The sequence below is a fragment of the Cavia porcellus genome, unplaced genomic scaffold, assembly GCF_034190915.1.
Source record: "Cavia porcellus strain 051 isolate PalLab524CR breed Dunkin Hartley unplaced genomic scaffold, mCavPor4.1 scaffold_13, whole genome shotgun sequence".
In the NCBI taxonomy this organism is placed as follows: Eukaryota; Metazoa; Chordata; class Mammalia; order Rodentia; family Caviidae; genus Cavia; species Cavia porcellus.
In genome coordinates, this window is record NW_026947496.1 from 14502582 (window position 1) to 14521994 (window position 19413).

Genomic DNA, 19413 nt, shown 5'->3' on the forward strand with positions numbered 1-19413 from the left:
CCACATATTTGACCTGTACTAAAAAGGACACAGAGAATTCCCCATTGAACCTGCAGTTATGACTATCATCTGGTCATTCTACAGTAAAGAAATTGCTATACTGCTCAGAAAATTCATTCTAATATTGCTCTTGTGTCCTGAAAACAGTGAAGGATATAACTAAAGCCATAGAATTCACTGAGATGTCCTTTGACACTTTTATACCTGATGATAAAGGCAACTGAACAACTGAAAGCAGCTAGAGTCCAACAAAAACAAGATTCAGTCATATTTGACATTCAGAAATGAAGGTCAAGGTTTCCCTATCAGTCACCAAAATGGTGATGGAAGGTTAAAAAACTTGAGAGTGGGCAGTAAAGTGTGGAATGATGACCATCAATTATATCCACAAGACCAGGAAACACAAAGACTGGAACTTGTTCCGTGAATGTTTTCGGAAAGCATTCTTATAGCAATCACAGTAGCCACCATTTTGAAGAGCCTTTAGCTGTAAATACATTAGATTTACTGGAGGAACACAGCCCTGTAATGGGGAGGGGTAGGATTTGCACTGGATCCTCCTTGGGTACCACTCCCTGACCTTCCCTTCTGCTCTTGAGGGTCACTTCTTAGTAAACATCCTGCACATAAGACTCTAATTCAGGATCTCTTTTTGCTTCAGCGGAAGAGGGAGTAGGCTACAGAACATTATGTCAATGGTTCACAAGTGTTATTTCATTTATTTACCCATGATAAACTTATACATTAGGTACCAATATGGTCTTTTTTAAAAGAGGTTCTTAAACTTAATATATTCCCTAAAATTTCTTGCCTTGGCCGAAATAAATTGTGGCTGTGAAGACACCATCCCCCCTTTATCCTCCATCTCAAGTGTAGCTGCATATTCACTAATCCAAATTTTCATTCATTCTTCATTCATCCATAGTGACCAACAAGAACTAGGCAGTGCTCGAGGCATGCAAGTACAAAAGTTACCAAGACAAAGACAACCTTTGCTTTCTCAGAGCTTACATTCTATCAGTCAGAGACAGACGACAGGAAATCCGAAATTAACCTATCGGAGTGTGACACAGAGACTGTTAGATGCTGAAGACTGGCTTGCTAAATATCTGTTCTGATAACTTTCTGGTGTCTCCTCCTATATTACAAAAGCTAAAAAAAAACCCCTCCTAGGCTCTCTTTAGGAAACCATTAGAGTTTGGGTTTCACAAAGAGAGAAATCGGATTGAAGCAAATGGGTGGAAGGATATCGGATATCCATTTTATCAGTGCAAAACCCAACAGAGTAGTAGGATCCTTGAAGCGATGGCTTTAGGGCCTCTTCTGTGTTCACCAGGTAGCTGGTAGCACCCTCATCTTCTGTGTGTCACTAACATGTATGTGTGGTTTAATTTGAATTGAAGTCACGACTCGTAATGAGTTCCTCTTCAGCATGACAGAGAGAAGGACTGAATGTCAGGAAATACTGCTGAGGGTTCCAAATGAAGGCTCCACAGCTCTGCCTTTGCAGGCTAACAGGCTAGCTGCAATAATTCAAGATTATGTTGGCAGTTAAGTAGACCAAATCTCTACCCAAAACAGCATCCAGAAGGAGTGGCTGGTTTGCTTCTGAAGGCTTCTGGATTCTCCTTCAGCCCTCTTAATCCTTCACTTTGCTCTTCGTACTCAAAACCAGAAAACCAGTTCTGACACGTGACTAGTGCTTTGAAGCTTTGGCCCATGCTTCTTACTGACCAAGTCTCATGTATCCCAAGCATTAAACACCAGCTCAGGAAGCCCTGGAGAAGATCACACCATTGTCTGCCCTCAACTTTTAGGCGTGCATTGTTCAAATTTCATGCTTTGAGGTGTGTCATGATGCCTGTTTCCTGTCTGCCAATCAGTGTTCCCGGGATCTCTGATGTGGCTCAAACCTTGGAAGAATTAGCTTAGACGCCTGCCCATTCTGCTTGCTCTGTCCAATGAGCTCCTTTCCAACTGAGTTTTGATGTCTTGAGCTCTCCATCGCCCTGGGATCTAACAGGACAGAGCTGCCCCCACAGCTATTGTCAAAGGCTGTGGAGGTTTCTACTCAGTCTCACTATGGAGTTAATTTGCCTTCATGTCCTGTCAGTCTCTGCTGATCACCGAGTACCATCTAAGCTGTGACACAGATCCACAAATGACAGCTCCTCTGGGCAGCCGCTGTATTAACTCCGTCTGCTTCTCAGGGACTTTGAGAAGTCACTGCTACTCTGACTGTGGCCACTTATGTCCAGTATGATCCATCACATATTATTTAAAATAAAGAAGCAATTGTTAAAATCATGTCTTCCTCACATTGGTTTGCTGACAACTCAGTGGTTTGAAATCTTTCGTAGGTAATAAGATGTTCAGTGATGTTTGATTTTCTGGGAGAGATGGAAACACAGTGTGGGAGAAACAGGGAAAAAATATAAAATGTTCTTGGGGAGTTTTGCATGAATGATCTGTGTGAGAATAGCCAATTAATACTGATGAACCTTTCCCCATGCATATATTAATTAACTACCTCAGCATCAATGAAATGATTATACTCTTCTTTTATAAAATAAGAGGTGGCAGAATTTGTGAAGAGCTGTATGACTTGCCTAAAATCTTTCAGTAGTTATGCTGCCAATAGGGCACTGTGGAGATTTTGGGGTTCTATTTCTCAGTGGAAGGACCTTGGACAAAGCAAGTAAATAAAAAGTAAGAGGATTTTGTGGCTCACACTTACGGGTTCTCAGGACCTCTGAGTCTGTTGGGAGAATGAACCTCATACTCGGATGCCGTGGTAATTCTCATGCTCTATGGGAGGAAACTTATTCTCAGATTATTGGTTACTTAAAACTGACTTTGAATTCTGGAGACTTTCATTAAAACAGAGTTTCTATGTCAATTTTAGAATGCTACTCATATAATTATTTTGCCTAACAATGATGACTAAAATTAAATAGATGATAAAATTATGAAACATATTTTTCTAACTATGGCTTTAGAAATTTTGTTTCCTTCTGGGCTTAGAGAGATGTGCACCTCAGAAGTCTCAGAAGATGAATGACCCAACTTCTTCCTTTTTTATTGATGGTACCAGGGATGGAGTTCACAACCTAGTCATTACCAAGCAGGCACTTATGCTGCTGAGCTAAATCCCTAGCCCCAAATGATCCAACTTCTGATGGTTTTCTTTTATTATCTATTTTGACACACAAATAGAACTCTTAAAAACACAAGTTAAGTCTGAAAACATTTTCCATATTTATTGGTATATAACTGCCAAAAATTTGTATATTCATAGTGTAGACGTGATTGTTTAATATACATATGCATTACAAAGTGATTACTCCAATCCAATTAATCAGAACATCTATCATCACACTTAGTTATCATTGTGCATGTGTGTGTGTGTGTCTGTCTGTCTAGACACATAACATTATGCTCTTTGCAAATTTCTGATACACAATCCAGGTTTGTTAATTATGTGCACCATGTTGCAAATTAGATTACCATGGTTTTACTCATCTTACAACTGATTGTGCTCTCAAGATCACACCTTCAAGTCCCCATCTTCAAGCTTTGGGCGACTCTGTTATGGTTTTGATTTTTTGTTTTGTCTGTTTGTTCATTTGGGATGGGGTTGTTCATTTTTGGTTTTGCATTTAGATTTTACAAAAAGCTGAGGTTGATGTGCCGCTTGAAATGGTTCTAAGAACATTTTAGCTCGTTACCCCCATGAGGTCCCAGAGAGGAGTCCCAGCACAAGCTGAAGTCTGTAGAAGTCACCCAGCACACACAGATGGTGGCCCTGGAGAATGCGGAAACGAGGACCCTGAAGTGTGAAAGTGAGTCAGAACCCCTCAACTTTGTTCAGAAATGCAATTCTCTAAGTCTATATGTGATAAATTCTATTTTGACTGAGAATCAATTTGTATTTATATGTTTCAAATAACAGTAAATTAACAAAGTTGATTCTAAAAACGACCTAGTTCTAGTTGAAGTTCTAAAACATACTGCAGTATAACTGGATTGTCACAGAGGAGAAATTCAATCTCTCCAGCTCTTCCTTTCAATTGCAGCAAATAATTTATGCAACCAGAATCAGATATTCATAAACAAATAATTAGCTTGTAAAAAATTCATTGTGCAATAGGTCATCCTCTTGTCTAAATTACTGTTTGTAAATTCTGGAGTGTGGAAGAATCTTTTCTATTTTACATATTTCACCTATATATTGAATTTTATAATTATTAATGATCTTTTAACACTATAGGGATCAATTATGTAACCATGCCACTGCTAAAAATAACAATGATAGTGTTAAAATGCTTATTTATTGAATACTACGAATAGTCTTCTATTACTAGTTCATGTAATTTATATAAATTATCTCTGTTGTTCCTAACAATGCAGCTGATAATATCCAGGCCCCATGCCAAGCACTAGACAGTGAGAGGGCTGGATTGCAACATTATAGTTGCCTCTGTCCCTAAGCAAGTGTTAATAGGGACATGCATATCAAAATATACTTTAGCAAACAAAACTAAATAGTTAAAATTAATTTTTCATGTTAATACTCAGTGTAACATTCCTAATGTAAGCTTAATATGACTAAATCATATGCCTATGGATGAATCACCAAATTTATGGGAAAGCTCTTGGCATCAGTAGCGCACTGAATTACCTCACACTTATAAAAGATGAAATAGTATAATTTAAGACATATTTTTCATGTTAAAAGCAAACAAAGTTACACGTTAGAATAAAATCACCCTCTAATTATAAGTCAAAAAGTACCTGTAACTTTTCTGATGTCATTCTATCATTTTTATTGTGTTATAATGACAAGCATAGCAAAGGAGATGTTTATTGGATTTTTCATGATTTTATTGGAATTTTCATTGTGAAGGCAATTTTGGGTTTGTAGTATGTCTTATATTTATGCATGATATCATGGTCATGAAAATAAACCCATCATAGAAATAGAAAGGAAAGTAATTCATCTACCTGTGGAAGGTTATAAAAATCAGATCCACACCAGAGAACAAAGAGTTGACTTTGAAGAAGAGGAAATAACTTGTGATGGAATCAAGTCTGCAATGGGGCAAGTAGGAGCTGGTTTGCCTATTTCTGGGTTAGTCTCCCTTTGGAAAGCCTTTTGTTGTGTCTAAAATGTTAAGCTTGCTCGTGGTGTCACATTCTTTTCTGTCTCGAAGGGAGTGATCCTAATAGAGGCGCCCATGGCCATTTGACTAAACTGTGGTATATGAAATGCAGAAGTTATGGGGAATTAACATGCAGAAGAGGGACACCACATTCCAGACTTTGTCACTTCCACATCCCTTATTTTTTTCATAAAAACAAAGAAAATCATATCCTTAAAATATTTAATGGACAGGTACATCCTAGGTGTGTTACTTTTCTCTCGTTTCTGAGACAAAATACCAAACACTGCAAATTAAGGAAATAAAGTTTTCTTTAGCTCCCAGTTTGTAGAGGTTTCTGTCCATAATCAGCTGGCTCCAAGGCAGGGTGATGTGGCAGAAGGGCAATACCTCCACATCCCACGGGGATAGAAGACAGAAAAAGCAACAAGAACAAAAGGTGAGAGCAAACCCCTTTCCCTCCCTCATACTGTATGCAGGCCACCCATCCTAGAGTTGATGCAGCACTCACACCCCCAATCCCAGCACCAGATAACAAACCAATCACAAACTCTAGATTCAGCTGCCTCCAAAAATCCCACTCCCCCATGAGTGCATGAGGCTTTGGGGGGACATTCAGACACAAACCATAGCACCAGGAAATGAAATTTAGATTTGTCTTTATATTAACAAGTATCTGTTAAAAATTAGATTGTTTTCCTATGAACATGCATGTGTTTATAGTGTTAATTTTAGAGTTGGGAATATAACTCAGCAGCATAAGCACCTTCCTGGCAAGTGTAAGGTCCTTAGTTTGATTACTGATTAAAAAATGTTACTTTTTAGTTGAAAACATTTTTGTCATAACATGCTGTATTTATGTATTCAACTTCAACTATTGCTGCTGTAACAAATATCTTCACATTAGTATTAATTTGGGAATTCTATCAAAAAGAAGTTTTGATTTTTAACTTTCAGAGTTTAGTATAAATTATAATATTGATGTTTCCAAAGAACTGCATAAATGAGCAAAATAAATATTTTGGCAAAATAATTGGTTCAGTTTTGGTTCAGGTACTCAAAATTTTATATGATACTTCATTTCAAAGATTTTTCTTCAAAGCTAATTGATATAAAAGATTGTGTCAAATGTAATATTCCAGTGACCTAGAGGAATAAAATTTAGTTTAAGGTTGTATTAAAGCTTGATTTTGAAATGGTAATTCTACATATTCAAGTTTGAACCTAGTTAAAATATATAATGAGATTGATTTCCTGAGGAAAATTCTCACCTAATATTTATTTGAATAATCTGTCAAAGAAAAATTAAAAATAGAAAATAATAATGTCTGAAAATGGCCAAAATTAAAAGTATAGTTGCCTTTACTAACTTTATTTACCAGTATCAACCAAACAAAAAAGTACTAATGTTATGAGATGGCAATGTTTAAGACAGCAACCTTCGAAACATGGTTATTTGAATGGACTAGACACTGCCTAAATTCTACACTGTATAATGATAAACTGTCACATTTTTTGCTATGATTAAGTTAGAAACTTAACTCATTTTTCATTTTTGAACAAATTCATCAGTTTATCTTCTCCTTTACCCTCTTATCATCCTCTTCCTCCCCCTCCCCCCCCCTCCTTCTCTTTCTCTTTTCCTGGGGATTGAACCCAGGTCCTCACAGATGCTAGGCAAGTCTTCTACCACTGAACTACATTCCAAGCCCTTTTTATTTTATATATTTTAAGACTGGATCTTAGCTAACTTGCCCAGGCTGCCCTTGAATTTATGCTCCTCCTGCCTCAGTTTCCCCAGTAGCTGGTGTGTGGCGCTGTGGAGGGCTTTTCAAACTTTTAAACTGAACATCCCCTACTGAGTTTTCTTTCTGCAAACATTCACTGCAGGTGTGCTTGCTCATGGCTCAGACGCTGTCCTTCGTCGTGTTCTTTCTGCTGTGCCGTCCCTCCACTGATCTCTGGCGGAGTGTGGACATACAATGGTTTATGCTTCTTGCACGGTTGGTGCAATATTCAAGGATTTCATTAAGTGTGGCACTCAGAATCAATGCTGTGGCTAGAATTCTACTTCTATTACAGTAACTCGACACACTTGCCCTTTGCTAGAAGCATGAAATTAACAATATAGCATGAGCTAAATTTGTGGAAGACCAGCAAAAATACAGAAGGGCTTGACTATTACTTTCACCTGTTCTTTCTGTACTCAACCATTTACATCTTTGTAAACTAGTTATCACTGTGAAAAATGGTACACAAGGAAAGTGTGGCAATATTGTGCAGGTTCCTATGATAGCTAACAGGAACTAACGGGTTACACTGGAGCATTTAAGTGTCTTTCAGACCTGATACTCATCAGAAACAGATCACTGTTATTGTCCCTGAAAGGCAATCAAGGTTAAGGAGCACGAGGTGTGATTGCAAGTCACTGGAGGCCATGAATCCCAAGGCCAAATCATTGCCTTGTGATTCCTTTTCATAGTCCAGGCCACAAGTACTGGAAGACAGATTTAAACTGAGAAGTGAGCTTCAAACAGGTTTGATTAAAGGACTTAGATTCAGTGATCCTTTTGCAACAAGTCATGGAACACGTCTGAGCCATTTCCAAGTGGGAAGGAAATCTTCCCAAGTTTTAGTCTTAGAGGAAGTGTTAATTTTAATCTACAGTGCAAGTTCGGCTCACGAACACTTATTTGTGAAGAATTTGGTTTGCAAATAGAAATAGTGGACAAATTTTTGTTCTCATTTCCAGATCTGCATCAAGTGAGGAACACAACTGCACCATCTTTGCAGCACGAATGCAAATGTGGCAATTTTCCTCAGCATCGCAGAACAATTAAGTTCATGAACCAAGGTGTCACTGGGGGTTCATGAGCTTCATTCATTTCACAACTTGGTACAAACTGAATTGGATAAGAACTGAATCAAATCTCTCCATAAGGTCAACCCTGAACCTAACCATTGGATTGGATTGAGTTCTTCCCCCAATTCAGTTTGCTATCAGAATCATGGAAAGAACCAAGTTCATGAACCGAGGCACCTCTGTATCACCACTATATATAACATTTGATTAAAGAAATTTATCGAGTTGTCACAACAAGGAAAAATTCAAAGTGTAAGATAATCATATTTCTTAAAATCAGATAAAAATAATTTGAATGCGACATTAACATTGGAATATTTGCTCTCAGTTTTGTTATAAGTGACAAAGTAAGATAGCAGATGTCAAAATGAATGTAAAGTAAAACTACATATCTATCTACATATCTATTTGTAAGAGTTCTATGTTGATGAATTTCTAAACTGGAGGTTATATATGGCATTAACTTTCACCTTCTGTGTGTGTGTGTGTGAGTGTGTGTGTGTGTGTGTGTATGCATGCATGCACATGTTTAAATTCTTTTTAAAATTTCTTCAGATTCTGTACATTCATCCATTTTATTTTATTTCAAGAGTTTATAATTCCACTGTCTGTAATCATTATGTATTTAGTTCTGCTGTTCATGATTTCTGTTGTCTCTTTGTTCAAATGCACTCATTTAAAAGGAGTGTGTATCTTAAGTTCACAAATTATATTGTTTTCCAAAATAATTAGAGGCAAGATTCAAATGTAGAACAGAGTAACCAGAGAGTTTTTAGACCTCTTAGGTCTGAGTTTGAATTCTGTTTTACTAACTTTTAAATGGATGGCAACGCATTTAATCGCTATAGTCTTTATTAAACACTATTTATTAAATATTGACTGCTATTAGTAAAATACATTTAATATTTCTTAATTTTGTGTAATTTAATTATTTGATTTTAATTGTGTTAGATAAAAATATACAATGCAAAATAATGTAAAGCTATATACTCTTACTAATTCATTAACCCTAGGTGTGAGAAGTATTTAGCTGAATAAAATATTGTCTAATCCAATGTACAGAAAATAATTCGAATGAAAATAACAGTAAATGTTAGAGGAAAGATCAACATATCTTAAACATATGTCAAAAGCTTGGTTGTAGAAAACTGGAAATTTTTGACTCATGTGTAGTAAACTTGACAATGAAGCTGTGACTCTTATTTTTTTCTTTAAGGAAAAAAAAAGAGAAAAAAACACATAAAGGGTACTAGTAATACAAAATTTAAAAAATAAACAGTAAGAAATCACTAGTTAATAGATTACATATTCTCATCTTAGAAATAGTTGTTCAAGTTACAAAATTGAAGCATATAAAGTGGACTTTCAAACAGTGAGAGTGCAAACAGTTTTGTTCAATGATCCAAAAAACACTCAGTAATATGGTTATCTATCTTATACACTTAAACATATATGCAGTTACAACCTTTAGAACACTTTCTTTTCTTTTCTTTTCTTTTGTACATTGACAATTACTCGTTTTGGGTTTTATTACTCCCACAGTTCTTATTACTTTTTTTGAAGAGAGTAAAACCAAATGCAACATATTAGAACAGAGTCAGTCAAATCAAAAGGATGGACATAATAATGTAAAAACAAAATATAAGGTGATCAACAATGGTTACCATACTGCCTCTTGCTATTTTAAGAAGAATTGCCAGTTATAATAAAATTGAACTAAACAGTAAAGAATAAAACCAAAGCATTGGAGACATTACAGGACTTTAAAAGAAAATAATAGTCAACTGGAATGGGCGTCATAATGATTCTTATTGTCTTCACAGTTAAGCCTATACTTTTGAACTTGGTACTATCAAGCAAAACAGAACAGAGGAAAATCAGTCAAAACAAGATGGTGAGGGCAATACAGGATTTCAAATCAAGTTAATAGGAAATCAAAGTAGGTTAGTATAATGTATTCTGCTATTTTTTATTTACTTTTCCCTTAATTCAAAAGATAAAAAGAAAAGAGTAAATAATTTTAAAAAGGGGGGGGGTGAGATAAAAGAGAGCATAACAACAGAACAGCACAGGTCAAAACATAACCATTTAAGAAAAATAGTGTTTCACCACAAGATATCCTGACATAAAAACAGTTACCATAGTGTCTCTTTCCTTGAAATCTTTTGAGTATAACTTCACATACTGTAGCACCAAACATATTAAGACACTATAAAACCATTCAAGAGAATGACATTATTGCAGGGTATTTAGAACCAATTAACAGAAAATGAACAATGGTTTCTGCATAATCTCCTTGTCTATAAAAGTTTTTGCTTATATTATCATATATAATAAAATCCAATAAGATACAACCTTTTAAGACCGATGGAGACAGAAGAATACAAGTTTGATGGGTCTTCAAAACAAGATGATACTAAATCAGCACTAGCTATTATGATGTCTTGTTTTCTCCAAAATAGCTGTTCCTACCATCTGATCTTCTCTGCCTCATTTCTGTTGAGCTCTTTTTCTGTCATTTGTTGTCAGTTTGTCTTCTTCATTTCGCTTTCTGCTCCATTCATTGTGGCCTCTCTGCCACTGTTTCTGGAATCTTGGTATTTTCCTTTTTTAGACTATCCTGCAGTATTCTCTATAGAGTTGAATTGGTGGTTGCAAATTCCTCTAGTTCCTCTTTATCCTGGAAACACCTTGTTTTTCCATCAATTTCTAGGGACAGTTGTACAGGATATATCAATCTTGGCTGGAGGTTGTTATCTTTCAAAGCTTGAATTATTTCCCCCCACACTCTTTGTGATTTGATGGTTTGTGCCGAGAAGTCTGCTGTAATTCTGATGGGTGTTCCCTTGTAAGTGATCAGTTTCTTGTCTCTGACAGCTTTTAGTATTCTGTTCTTATATTGGATTTCTGCTATTTTGATTATTATCTGTCTGGGTGTAGCTCTGTTTGGGTTGTAGGTTGCTGGGGTCCTGTATGCCTCATATATCTGAGTATCTTTACCATTTGCTAAGTTAGGGAAATTCTCTTGGATTATTTCTGTGAATAGCTTTTGTAGTCCATTTGTTTGTGTCCCTACTTCTTCTTTTATGTTCTTAATTCTTAAGTTATAGATCCTCTTATCATCTTCTATCCTTTGTTGTTGCTGGAGGTTTTTTTTTTTTTTTTTTTTTTTTGTTATTTTTAAGAAATTTTTCATTTCATGCTCCCATATTACAAATCTGCCCTCCAGTTCAGATAATCTGTCCTTAGTTTCTTTCAAGCTGTTATGCCAGTTTTCAACAGAGTTTTTAGTTCCCTGTTAATCTCTTTGAACCTGCTTCACGTATTCTATGCTTTCTCTATTTTCTCCATCAAACAATTCTCCCCTTTTTTCTGTTCTTCCATTCCACCATCTGTTTTTTCTTGGGCGGTGCTTAGCATTTCTCTAACTATTCCACTTATGTCTTGCTCCAGGTCATTAATAACTTCATTCCTGAACTCGTCTATGAGGCTCTAGAGATAGTGCTTTATGTCTATTGGTGCCGTGTCTGATATTGCATGTTTGTCAGGATTAGGGGCCGACGACCCTTTCTTGTTGCTCCCTCTTCCCATATTCTTTGTTCCTTATATTTAAGCGTTTATAGGAAGCCCAGCTTCCTTCCCTGTTGGCCACAGTCTATTTGAATTGCACCGGCTAGGTGTTTCCACCCACTGCAGCGCACCAGAGAGATAGGAGCCGGGCAGCCTATGCCATGCCCGCCCCTCCAGGTCAACCTACTGAAGGCTTCACTGCTAGGGCGCACCTCCAGGCGCTGGGACCTGAGTTGGGCTAGCCTATTGGGTCTCAGCAAGCGGCGTCTCGCAGGCCAGGTACTCCCCACCAATCCTGCTTGAGAGGGGGATATGTGACTAAAGTCACTGCAGCATCTCATTCTGGGTAGTCTGCCTGGTCTGAGTACGTCCTCCGTTGAAGCCTCCTTCTCTATGGAAGGGTCCCCGATCCGCTCACTCACCACTGGTCGATGCAGAGCACCCGGCCAGTCCCGCTCCCAATTTCATTCAACGCTTCCCACACTCAGTGCCTTCACACCTCTCTTCCCACCATGCTGACCGGGAAGCAGCAGTGGCTGCAGGAAATTTAAATCGCAGCTTCCAGTGCTGTGGGGTCCAGCTTCCACGCTGAGACCTTATCTGTTCCTGCTGTATCACGAGGATTACATTTCCAGTTGGTTTCTCTTAATTTAGATCGTTCCTGAGTCAACAAAGAATATCCCCCCTTGCCTAGGACTTTGTGTCTGGCACCATTCCTGGATTTCAAGTGCGGTTTCTCAGAGAGCCTCCGAAGCTGCTGCTATCTATCTGCCGTGCTCTCCCAGAAGTCGAAGCTGTGACTCTTAAATAGCAATTGATAGTTTAAATTTCTTTTTCCTTTCTTGTCTTTCTTTAATAAGGTAGAATGCAAATTATTTTGAAATTTGGAGTACATGTTTAATATAAGAGCACCTACAGGATTTCTACAATTCCTGTAGATTTGTTCTTCCTGGCATTCATTCTAACATGGGAATGCAATGATAAGTGATCAATACATTTGCTATAAAGCCTTCCTCTGTGTGCCCATTGAACTTGACCCAAAGGGTTTGAAAGCATTTCTTTTATATACTCCATTACAAATCTGTCTGACGTTTAAGTCCACATTGTTTAGGTAGCCTCTGGGATCAAAATACTATTAAGGGATTCTTTGGTCTGTATAGTTTTGATCCTCTTTGCTTTAAATATACCTTACTTCACTCTATGCTTTCTTTATTTGAGATCAAGAGTCAATGCCACCTGATTTCTACCTTTCTAGAAAAGCAAAGGCAGTGTTTCATGGATGTGGATACTGTTACTAGTCACCCATTCATTTTTCTTACTGCTGACATTCAAGCCACTCGTATCAAAGGGGCTATTTCTGAGCTCTTTCATCACTGTTACACTACTTTTGAATTTGCGCCAAGTTTTCCACACCCCTGAAATAAAATGCTATGTATAGGCCAAGTCCCTTATAACATAACAATTGTGGACCATAAATAGGAGAGAATTCTAGCGTGGAACAGACCAGTATGATATTATCAATATCTAATTTTTACTATTAACAGTATTATATTTTGGGATGTTTTAAGCTTCCATCAATACAGACAGTTAAATTAGAAAACATATAGTGCTTTAAAAATTAAACACAGTGTCAAGCTGAGAGAATATTCTTAAAGTATAGAAATACACTGGAGGAAGTCTAATGTCTTAGTGCTTAGGGATCAAGACTACAGATAGGAGCTCTAATTTGCTATTCAAATTGAGTAGAAGGCAATGCTTCTAATGATACATAAACATTTATTTTTCTCTACATTAGTAAAATGATCAGAATTTTTAAAAATCATCTCCAAATTTCAAGTTTTACATTATTCCTATGGTAATGAAGTTCTATATTGACTCGGGGGTACAAGACTACATTTTCTGGGAGAAGCAGCAGCAGCGGTACACAGACATGGACTGAGGTCTAGATGATGGAAAACGAGTAATACCTCATTCCTCGCCTTTCCCACCCGAGCCAGTGTCATTAGTGACAGAATAGAGATCTGCCCTCTCAGATTTTTAGGGCAAAGAGATGAAAATCAAGCTTTGAGCATGGCACCATGCAGGACAGAGAGTCAGGTCCACAGTACTCTAAAATGACCGTGGTAGACATAGCTTACTTACTTTTGGCTTGTTACATGGCAAAAAGATAAATTTCTATGGTTAGTCCCTGTGGAATCTTCCTTAAGGCAAATGTCTTCAAAGTAAACAGTGTAACTACACTACAAACTACCTTTATCTTATATTGTGTTTATTTTTGAACTTATGTTTGCTGTGATAAGGGCTTTGAACAGAATTAGAATTAGGTAAGAGGGCAATAATAATTCCTCATTGCTTTGTGGGATTGGGTACAAAGGTCTATTGTACAATATAAAAATAATAATTTGAATAAAAGAATAGTTTGAAAAAAGCATGCATAATTATTTGGTTAATATAAAGATGAAAATGTTGATGTAAGTTAGGCAGATAACACTGAAGAAGCACACTGGGTTAAAATGTTGCATATCGATTTATTTTAAACTTCCGCACAATGAGGAAAATTGGAAAACAATTTCTTACAGATTTAAAAAATTTGAAATAATGAAGCAGATTTTGTATGAATAGTCATAACTGCTTTATAGGTGGAGCAAAAATACACAGTTTCCTCTTCAAATATCTTGTTCCGTTTATAATAACAAATATGCTACATTCCACTGTGTATTCATAAGGTTAAACTGGCAAAAATTACTCACTCTAAGAAAATGGAAAGCCCTGAAACTACCTGCAATTGAAGGTATTTGTTTTAATGCCATTTTTCTTTTGCTATATTAAAAAATCTACATATGAAATTAAAGCATGATTGAAGCACAGGTTGAAACAGGGATCTATTTCGAATGTTCTTTTGTACTTTGTTTAGCTGAAGAATTGTAACATTCTGCTTGTAGGTCCAGCAAGGTCAATAGTGTCTAGACTATTTCTCTCAACTTACGAGTTTAAAGTGTCATTAACATTTTTTAAAAAGTAAATAGTTCATTATAAAATACCTAAAATACAATGAATTGCATGTACATAATTTCCTTACTATTACGAGTTTCCCTGGTTATTAATTTTCTAAGTTTCTGCACTTTGGATGGCAGCACTAGATGTACAAAGTCACTTTCAAAATTCATGTGTTACCCAAAAGCACTCTATTCTCTCCTCCAGTGCAATTTTGTTCTATTCTTGTGCTCAGTACACCTAGAGTCTATAAAATAACCAATCCTGATTTATTTTCTGATAGAAATTAGGGTGATGATGTAACTTAGGAGCAGAACTCTTAAGTAGTGTGCACCAGGTTCTGTGTTCCATCCTCTGCACAGTAAATAAAATAAATAGAATAAAATATGGTTTAGTTTTGTTTTTGTTTCTTGCAGACTAAAGGTGGAGTTAAGTGCTGTGCATGCTGCTACTGCACTGTATCTCGTCTTGTTTTAATTTTTATTTTTGAGATAGACTCTTACTGTGTTGCCCATGATGAAATGGTTTGGATTTGGTACTTTTTATCTAGGAGATATAATGCACTTTGATCTATGCTTAGAATACCTAGATTATCATTTCACAGACTTAGCATCATAAAACTTTCAAGGCATGACTGTATCCTAAGTGAACAATTAATCCTTATACCTAAAATAATTAATTTTATAATATTTTAATACCCTTCAAGCAAGTCTAACCATTAAATGAGCCCCAAGGTATTGTCTATAAATGAAAATGGGAAAGAGTGAGCTCTTTTTCAGTAATTTTCATGCTAAAAGACAATCTTAGCAGCACCAGAGCTGCAGTAGAGAGGATGTAGAGATAAAACAGGTAACAAGCAGACTACTGAACGGACTGAGGTCAAGAGGAAGGACTGTTATCCAATCGGTAGGCAGCGTGACCCCACTGGTGTGGCCCCAGTAGAGATCAGCAGTAATCCTCCCTCTCTGTTCTATGTAACACCTGGCTGGATCTCTGCCCTCCTTACCTGTCTCCCTCCCTCTCCAAATCCCTTTTACACACACATACACACACACACACACACACACACACACACACACACACGAACACTTTCTAAATTCAAGTTACACATTAGCTTCAATTTTAAGCACTGGAGTGTAAAAAATAAGGAACCATACTTCCAAAGATTTAAACTGAGCAGACGATAAGAAGATGATAAATGACAGAATTGCTCAACAGGGTAGAATCGTCCTCACATTGTCTCCTTTTGCTTGTTTCTCTGTGACATCACCTGAAAACTGTCACAATGCAATACTTGTTTCTGGTTTTATTGCCCATAATAACTACTAATCTTGCCTATTGTTTACTGAATGATTATTTTATGGTGGGCATTAACTCATTAAATCATTGTAACTTTTAAGAAATATCCAGTCTTACTCAACTTTTCAGATGAGGTAGTTAAGGCACACGGAAGTGATGAAAATTACTCAGCGTCAACAGGCAGTGAGCGGAGGAGCAAGGATTTGAGCTCAGGACGGCTGGTGCAGGACTTCCTCCTCTAATCATCACCCTCGTACTCTTGCCCTTAAGTCAGGGAACGTACTGCTCATTAATTACTTTCTAATGGTGTTGACCATGAGCGCTTGTGTTATACAGCTCTAAACTAAATGCTATAGGTGTGAAGAAAGAAAAAATAGCTTCAGATGTTGGTATAATTAAGCAGCATTTGCATATGTTTCCTTACATTGATTTTGTTACAAAACAGTGAGTCTAGAAGTCTTCTGTCTAATCATTTGCTGCATAAGCTGTAACAATCCTGAACTATAATCATTATGATAAGTTGATCATTATCCTCTTCTTCATCTCTCACTGATGACTACTGTGCTCCCAGCTCAGCAAGCATAGGTTGAGCCAAGTAGAAAAGCCACATGGCACCACAGAGCCCCACTCCCAAGCTCACCTGTGGAATTCCACGTCTCTGTGATTGATGGATGTATGGTGAGTGCCAACTTCACGTCCCTGCCGGCTGGGTGCCTGGCATCTAATCTGACCAGGGAATCCTCTCATTTCCTATCCCCTGCTTCGTTTCACTCTTCTGTTATTTTATTCTTCTTTTCATGCTACGTTTGCTAATTCTCATTGAGTCCCTAGAAATGAGAAATTGACAGGCACAGTACCTGAAGGCATCCCGTATGCAGCAGTATCATGGTCTCATTTTCATTACTTCTAAAATGATCCATTAGAGAGGCTGAAAAGAACTAACTACAGAATGAATAGATATTATACCACACTCTTCTTTTTCTTCATGCATATTTGAACTTTCAAGATGTAAAATAGTGTAACACCAACTATCAGCGCTAATATAAACCATAGATTCTGGGTTATAATGATATATGAATGTAAATTCATTTGTAGTAACTGTCATTCTGGTGTTGAATGTTAATAATACAGGAGGCTGTGCCCAACTGAACAGTTCTCTGATGACTGTTATTTCAGATGTGGTACAATTTAACTCAAACTGATACTGTGTGTCTGTAGCTAAGGTCTTACAGGTGTGATAGTGAAAGCAGTTTATCTACTTGATTGGATTAAGGAATGCTTAGCCAGTTAGGGAAGCAGCTTTACGTGTATCTGGGTGAGTCACGCATGAGACACCTTATATACCAAACCTGGTTGCTTGCCCCTTCTGCTCTGGCAGTGTTTCTCTGTTTTGCTTCCCAGTTCCCATGAACTAAGCACTTTTGTTCCACCACACTCTTTTGCTATGATGTTCCTGCTTTGGATCCAACCCATCATAGACTGAGTCCTTGAAACCGTGAGCCAAAATAACTCTGTCCTCCTTTAAATTGTAGGTATTGGGTATTGTGTTCTAGCAACAGAAAAGCTGACTAATGCAACAGATTCAGGCCTACATTCTGTAAGATTGTGACCCTCCAGTCACAACCGGCAAATTCCAAGCTACCCACAATTTGCGCTGAAACCAAAGTTCTCATAACCTCCATCTTGGGCTGAAATTTGTTAGAAAGGGTGACAGAATTCAAGGAAGCTCTTTGCTTGTGTTTAATTATTATAAAGACTACAACTCAGAACATTCAGAAGGTTGAGATTCATAGGGCGTGGTATGGGGGAAGATGCTTGGAGTTTCCATTGCTTCCTTCACCCCACTACTCTCCAGGTGCTGTGCAACATGCAATCTCTTCCAATCGAATCCTTTGGGGTTTTCACAGGAGACCTTATAATACACATATTGGTTAAATAATTGGCCGTAAGGATCAGGGAAACTTTCCGCTGGTTCCTCAGACAACAAGTCCCTTTCATATGGGGGTGGGGTAATGGTGACCTTCAAAAATCAACCTCCTAACATAAACTGAAGTGTGGTTGATGGCTCTGAATGAAAAAACAATTGCTTTTTATCATCATTGCTATTACCACTCAGGAAATGCTAGATTTTAGGATCTCTGTGTCAGGAATGGGTAAGAAAATCAAGCACATATTCCTTAAGACCGAAGCAGGAATGCATTGCTGATTGTACTGCAGCACTGATGGGGTTTTTCAATAGAAGTAGTGAAGTCTTTTGGATTTTGATAGTTACATACACACTTGAAAAAGGCTTTAGGTCTACCCAGATGGAAAATTGAAACTAAATGAACAAACCCCTTATCCATAATTCTAGCATTCTCTTAGAATATTCTTCCAGAAAAGAGACACTTCCAATCCGGGCTATGTGGAAGAAAAATTAAAAGTCTCATGAGAATTTGGATGCCTAGAAAAAACTTCTGGAGGTGAAAGTTGAGTTGACCTCATGGTTAAAGAAATTTAATCAAAAAATAAAATTTAAAATGGTACTTATTTTTAGGTGTATCACAGCCTTTATAGTAATTATGGACTGGCTGGCAAAAGCAAAGGCCAATTGACTCAGAATGAATATAGTGACACCTATGCTTCAAGGATCCACACATGAAATTCTGCCAAAAATGAGCTCACAATGCATAATTCCAGAAACATAAATAAAAAAGAATTTGAATTACCATGAGCAAAACTCAGTAGAGCTGGGAACCAAAGAATTCGTGATAATGCAATTTAGTTCAAGATCCAAATACTATAGATATATATCATGCATATAATATATTATATAATGTTATTATATAATGATATTTATTATGTATCAATATATTAATATAATTTAAGATATATATAATTAAGTATATCAAGAAAATAATGCTGAAAATATTTAAAAGTGGTCCCAGACTTATAATCATATTTTCACAAAATTCAGAGGTCAAAATAAAATAAAAAAGAAACTTGAAAACTTAAAACTGAATAATATAAACAGATCACCTCTGAAAATAAGAAAGTTATTATTCATAATAATTGATACTGAAGTTATTGTTACATATATAATTATGATAAATCTCTTGAGTAAAGAATGGCTAAAAAACATATATGTTTACAAATGAGAAAAATCACACAAAGAAGAATAAATCTAAAACAAATAGAAGATGAATACAGATTGAAAATATACATTGGAAGGAATCAGCATAGCCTGATGTTGGTTCTGTATATAGATCTTTATTTATATAAATCAATTAATTAGACAAACATGTACTTAAGAGAAAAAGAGAGACTGTACAAATATATAATTAAGAATGTTAAATGTTTGAAAAGTTAAACTGGAAATAGATATTATGAGTATATAGTATTAATATAATGAACTTGCTAGAAATGATTTGACATTTAGATCTCTTTAAAAATATAACTTATCAAAACTACTTAAAGAAGAAATGGAAACCTGAGAGAGATTAATCATCACATAGTAAATTAGTTGGAAAACACACACACTTCCCG